Below are 7,433 nucleotides of genomic sequence, written 5' to 3'. Positions count from 1 at the left end.
ATGGAAGATGTCCAAATGTTAGATTGTAGATTTATCTCAAGTGATTCAAATTAATTACCTAATGTGACTGTCTGACTGGTATAATCATGTTATGGGTATTTCCTTTTTACTGAGATATTTCCAAAATTGTTAGTTAAAATTTGCTATTAAAATTTGAATTCTGCTTAACTAACTGTACCGTTTAAGATCTCTGCACAAGTGCTGGTACACATGACCTTTGTTACATGTATTCATTGCAGAATAATTAACCATTTATTGAAGACATTCGGTTGTGTATTAAAATAATGTTACCTTAATGTGGACATTTCTCAAATCCATCTGGTAGGTGGGATTGAGGATGAGTCCGCAAAAAGAAAATTTGGTTTTTACAACAAGACTGTTTGCCCATAATGCAGAACCAGTGACTCCAATTTCCTCTCTGTACTTAAGACTCACTCATTCCTCAGACTCACTGTCTGTCTGCGTGCCTCTTAGCGTGCGTGTGTGTGTGTGTGTGTGTGTGTGTGTGTGTGTGTGTGTGTGTGTGTGTGTGTGTGTGTGTGTGTGAATGTGTGTGTCTGTTTATCAGGTATTACTCAGGTTGTGGGGACATAAAATCTGTTTACACAGATGTGTTGTGGGATTCGCCTCCCCTATGGGGATGAAAAGCAAGTCTCTGAAAGTAGTCCTAAATAATTTATTTTAGAATGCAGACTTAAAGTTAAAGTCAGTTTAAAGTCAGATTAAGGTCACGATAAGTCTCCAGGAAATGAATGTAAATCAATGTAATATCCTCTGACGCAGTGGAAACACAATTGTGTGTGTGTGTGTGTGTGTGTGTGTGTGTGTGTGTCTGTGTGTGTGTGTGTGTGTGTGTTTGTGGGTGGATGGGTGGGTGGGTGAGTATTACTTAAGCTATTTTCGGGGACACCAACCAGAATTGACTGAGGACAGTTTGTGCAACTGGGGACATGTCGTGTCCCCACTTGGTAAAATGCAGATTTTTGGATCAGTGGTTAGTGGAAGAATGTAAGTCTATGTAAACACCCCAAAAGTGACAGACTGTGTTAGGGTGCAAGTGTACACTGACTTTTATTTCCTTTAACTTGTTTCTGAACTTATTCCTAACCATTTGGGGAAGCAGACATTCATAAATAAATGATGCTATTCATATCAGTACAGAAAATAATGTCAGAAAAAGATTAATTAGTTAGGACAACAATGTAAAATATATCACATTTTTGTTCATGCAGGGATATACAATTAGTTCATGACAATTAGTTCATGTAGTTCATCTTTTTATATGTGTTTGTGACATACATGCTGTATCTCATATAATGACTGAGGATTTTGGAGAGGTGAAGAGATATAATAAAATGATTTTGTTGTATTTGTTGAGTCTCAGAATCAGTCGGTGTCGGTTTGCTATTTTTTCTGTTTAGCAAATCCCTTCAGTTCCACAATGTTATCAGCAGATAGGACCTTGGACAGCGGCTGTTATGGAGTGACTGTAGGCTGAGTCTATTCTGACAGACTTGAATCTTTATTATACAGCAGGAAATAATATTCTACATCAGCCTGTGCACACCTGAAGGAAGTAACAGACTTAGACTTAGAACAAAAAATACTCCTATTTTGGATTAGGACGTTTGACTCATTTATGAATCGTCCCTCTCTTATTTCTAATAAGGAGAAAGACTCCTAGGAGAGTGTATGGTCGCTGTTTTTACTATATAGAAACAAAGTACAATTTTGTAAAACAGACTGTAAACAAAGGTATTCACATGGATGAAGCATGGTGAAGCAAGCAGCAGATGTTTGACTAGCCATTGAAAGAAAAGCATAGACAGAAATTATAACATTATTTAATAACGTTAAAGTTACAATAGGAAGTTTTTTGTTTATTCAAATATACTATTTTTGACGTTGCAGTATACATTTGACTATAGTTGGAATAGTTGTGTCAGTTCAAATTTTAGATGGAATGATAAGAGAGATCATCATCATCTCAACATCACGGAGCCAGTCTGGGATTACATGAAGAGACATAAGCAGATTTGCATAAGCAGCGTTTTAAAGGCAAAGTGTGCTCAGATCAAATATTGATTTCATTTAGATTTTTTCTCTTTACTGCACTTCATATGACATTAATGGATAAAAACTTTTCATTTCATTGTTTTTGAAAGCATCCTACGGAGCCCCTCTGGTATCATGATAAAAAAAAATTGTGGCCACAATATAGCTATAACGTGGGCACAAAATACTAATTAATAATATTAATATTAATATCATTCCTGGGTGCTCGGTGCACTCTCAATGCCTCCCGTATTTCTGGTGACAGCTGCACATTGTAGAGCTCTGAAACTTTAAACTTGATGCAGCTGATTTAAACATTATGCTCAAGCTCTGACACTGTCCTATGAAATCACTTTAGTCTTCGGCAAATCAAAGTGGAATGATTTTTATTGATCAGATATTATCTGTGGTAATAAAGGATTGCGCAATTTTCTAATCAGGGTTCTATTAGCTGTAATATAGCAGTGTAAAACGGACTTCAGCAAATCAGGACCAAGCATAAAACATCATCAAAGTGTTAACATAATGGTTTAAAGGAATTATAGCACATTTCGTCAGACTGATCAATAATATAGTGAACTTTTAATCTTCTGTGATTTTATTGAAGGACAAATGTCCAGAGAACACTACAGACACATTCAGTAGTTCAGTCAGAGCAACAACAACCTGCAAATCAATACAAACTAGATTCTGATCACTGATAGGCTATAGGTTCCCTTGGCAACGTGATACATAGTACAGTGAGCTGCACGGCTTCGTCCGGTGGCATCATTAAATGCTGTGGTTCATATAACCTATGTATTCCCTCAGCTGAGAGTCTGACACACATGATGCTACTTTCAAAGGAGATGATCAGGGGGAAAGGCACTTTTTAAGATGATTTCAAGCTGAAACTGTAAACAGAATTTGGTCCAGACGTAGGCTATTGCAGGTTCTAGAGAAGGTGCGCTCGATTTGTGTACCCAGCTGTCCAGGAATGTTATTGATATTATTAATTAGTATTTCATGCGCACGTTATACCTATTTCTTGGCCACAAATTAGTATCTTGTGGCCACAAATTAGTATTTTGTGTGCACGTTATAGCCTACTTATTTCGTGGCCACGAATTAGTATCTCGTGGCCACGAATTAGTATTTTGTGTGCACGTTATAGCCTACTTATTTCGTGGCCACGAATTAGTATCTCGTGGCCACGAATTAGTATTTTGTGCGCAAGTTATAGCTATATTGTGGCCACAATTTAATAAAACGTGCACACGAGTTAATAACGTGCACACAAATTAATAAAACGTGCACACGAGTTAATAAAACGTTAGCACAAGTTAATTAAATGTGCTCACGTTTTATTAAATCGTGCGAACAAGTTAATAAAAAACGTGCGGTCGATTCCGTCAACATTAAAAAGATATTGCATGATCCTTTACGGGCTCCGTAGTATACATTTTCAAAACAAACTATTTTTTAAAACTTCAAATAAACTTACTTTTTTCGCGTCTCTGCGTTAGTTTGCCTGGTGTCTGGTAGTCGGGTTTCTTGTGTATTCTTCTTATGCCAGCCTATATATATTCACCACAGTCAACTCAAATTGAAACGAGAAGTGACCCCCAGAACATGTGCTTTCCCATAAATCTGGCTATAAATAATCAAGTCTTTGTCCTGCACCACACCCAACCATGCTGACTCTGCAGGATTTTCTTTGAATTTGTCACCTGTCTTTAGATTATAGCCTGTTCTCATAGTAAATCCCCCCCCCCCAGATGCTGATTAGTGCTTTCACTCAGTATCACCTTTTCTATTACAAACCAAACCAATACGCAGCTGGTTAATGTGACTAGATGGTGACTGTTTTGAATCAGCAAACAGTAAATTTCCTTCCACTGAACAAATGAGTAAAATATTAATATATAATTTGTGACGGCTTGTGTAATGAGAACAAAGGCTGTGTCCCCATTTAGGAAGAGGCTGATTTGGGTCAGTGGTTAAAGTCAACATTTTCAGTATCACTTGTTCTATTACAGAGTTTTCAAACCAAAATGCAGCTGGTTAATGTGTCTTGTTGGTGACTGCATTGTATTCATGTGATTATGAAACAATGGGTATGTATTAATGACTTGATAAAATGGTGTAACTTTACAGTTGTCAGAAGTTGAAACATCTACAGTACCATTTCATAGGTCTTAAGGCTTAATTGATTAGATTGATATTCAATTAGGAGGTGTTTGGCGTTCTTACATTTTGTTCCAGTATTTTTTGCTGTCTCATTGTCACAAGGTTTGTCTCATTGTTCCTTATTTCGGTTTGTAAATCCAGTTTTGGACCATTATTGGGACAATAGTCACATGTTCCTCTGAGGGGAACCTTAGTTGTCACAGGTGGGTACTGATAACTCCAGCTACAGAATTATTTATACATCTGCATCAGACAGTTTTATTGTAGATATTTGCCAATGCAATGACTACTAAGTGGTGTAGATAATCACACAGTATTATTTTAATTGTTGCAGCTGTGTCACCCTGCTGTAATGTGGTAGTACTGTAATGTCAGTCACCATACTGTAACTACTTTCATAGTGCATTATAAGTAATCTCTAACTGAACATCCAGACTGGACATCCAGAAACTATTTTGTCATTGAGCTATATGGTTACTGACAAGCTGCATTTGTTCCATTACATGTACTTGTAGGAAAAAATATTTTTTTCTCTGCGTGTTCTGTTTATATCATTCTAGTAAATGAAGTAAATGAGATCTTGTGATGAAATGACTTTATTCCGACATTTAGTTTCAGAATTGCTCCACAGAACAACTCACCTCCTGAATGAGGCAAAATTCAAACAGTGTGTGTGTGTGTGTGTGTGTGTGTGTGTGTGTGTGTGTGTGTGTGTGTGTGTGTGTGTGTGTGTGTGTGTGTGTGTGTGACTGCCTGTATGAGATTAGAAAATCAGAAGGTCTGGAAATGTAAATACACTTTGCCTTGTTTCACCTAAACCAAACACAAATCAACATTTTCATTAACTACATATTCAAATATTGCCAATAATGTCTCTGACATGTATGAAAGTAAATGACATTTATACTTATATATGTATACTTTTATGTTCATACTTGGAACATGAATATACTTTAATTTTGCAGCCTTGGATAATAGAAATATGCAGGTGCTGTTTGGATATAACTTTAATTTGGTTTGCAAAATATATCTATGCAGCTTTTTTTGTGTGTTTTTCAAAGTATTAAACACTGTTAGATCATCCTTTTCCTGCAAATCACATGGTTTTGAAATGAAGAGGTGGACTTGCCAGCGGTGACACTCCCTACTAGAGTGGGAGTCTGTTCATTTTTTGGTCACTCTCTCTCCCTCCTCATTCCGTCTGAGATGTTTCTGTACCAAGTCCCTGTGTTGTTTAAGGTTTTATACTAATTTTTGCTAGTAAGGCCTGTGTCCTTCCTTACTCCAATCTTAGCACCAACAAGTGGTGTGGCAGTGCACAAAAACTGTTTTCTAATCGATGTGAAAATGCATCATGTTTTGAAACTATATGCTGTTTTTCACATGTATACAGCATAAAGTAGATAAGCTTTGGTGTATTTTAAGATTAAATAAAGACAAACTGTATTCAAACACTGACTACAACTACAAAACATATAACTGTTGTAGCTACTGACACTGCACTACAGCCATGCTGCTGTTGCTCTTAGCTCTGTGTTCATTGTTCACTGTGGGGAGACACAGCATTCAGGTTTACATGTTTTAAGAATAAGATCTGATTTTGAACTCTAATGAGCACCAAATCTAAGCTACTGATTAGAGCTACATATTGAATTAAGTTTGTGGGTACCAGAAGGAAAGATTGGGCAACACCTTGTTGGACTTGAGCTCTCTTTACTTGCTTATCTTACACTATATGTGACCTCCTTTCTCTGAAACTACAGAATCACAAGACATCCTGTATCTATCCTGTGATAACTTGAGACGTCATGTCTTTATCTTGTATATCTTCCAAAAGCAGATGTTTATTTAGGTTAAAGATTAAAAATTAGCCATAAAGGACAGGCCAGAAGCTATCTCTCCAGACTGACCATTTGTTAAAAGCTAGTCATAAATGAGGGGACAGGGCTGTGCTAGTTCAGACTGAATGTTTGACACCGATCTCCTTGTAATGAAAACCTTTAAAATATACAAGTGAGACGTGTCAGCAGTGGTTTCCTTCTTCATCAACACATCAAGAATCTACCTATTAAATTACACTTCAAGGTCGACTGTCTTCAGTACTTTTCTACTGTCATTTAGAGTGCATTCATATTACATGACACACATAATGCTTTCAAACTGTCATACATTGCACCACATTATCATATGAAACAAACACTAAAGTAATTAATCCCATTAGCTGATACTTTAGCATTTGTCAATTCATAGCATCTATTTACAACCTCCAAGACTGATGCTAGTCATTGTGGGAGTGGGAATCTCAAAGGTATTTGTCTGGACACTTTATTGTAATTTGTTTGATGTGCTGTGCCTGGTGCTGGTCTTTGGTGGGCAGAAATATAGACAGAAACATGGTAGCTACAATGTGCTGCACTGCCTGCTTAGGTATCTACAGTATAGATGTTTTCAAAATCCCTTGCAGACATGTTTTAAGCTACATAAAAATGCCTGCTTTGAGTGATAAATTGTGTCCAATATGTTTTTTCCACATAAAAAACTTGAATGGCCTCTTTAAAATACTTGAAATTACATCTACTGCTTCTCCCTTATTAACCCACAGGGTTCAAGTTTCTACATCAAGTGTAAAGTGCATACTGGACCACTATTGGCTCAAAAAGCAGCTATATTAAACATGTTTCAGCAATATGAGTTAACAGTTAATCATTTAATAATTTTCAGTATATTTGAGTGTTTTTAGTGTTGAAATGACACCTTCAAAACATTCATGAGATGTTATATTATATACTATATGATTTGGCTCCACTGTTCAACAGTCTTTATTCAGATGTGTCCTTTGCTGTTATTTTAGTGTAAAAACGTTCATTTTGTTGTTGTAATTTTGGTACCTGGTACTTTCTTCATGGTTTCATGGTACTTTAATGGAGTTAGACAGTGTGACAGATGTGCAAATTAAACACGAGAACAAACAAAAAGAAAACAGGTAGGAAATACGGAGAGAGAGAGAAAGAGACTGTGTGAAGGAGAGAGAAAGAGAGAGAGAGAGAGAGAGAGAGAGACTGTGTGAGGGAGAGAGAAAGAGAGAGAGAGAGAGAGAGAGAGAAAGACTGTGTGAGGGAGAGAGAGAGAGAGGAGAGACAACTAAATTGCTTAATTGGAGTCACTGCTACTATATTACAGTCAACCCCTTGTTTTTGTAGTCCAACCAA

The sequence above is a fragment of the Scomber scombrus genome, chromosome 18, assembly GCF_963691925.1.
Source record: "Scomber scombrus chromosome 18, fScoSco1.1, whole genome shotgun sequence".
Taxonomy (NCBI): domain Eukaryota; kingdom Metazoa; phylum Chordata; class Actinopteri; order Scombriformes; family Scombridae; genus Scomber; species Scomber scombrus.
This window is presented reverse-complemented; position numbering follows the sequence as displayed.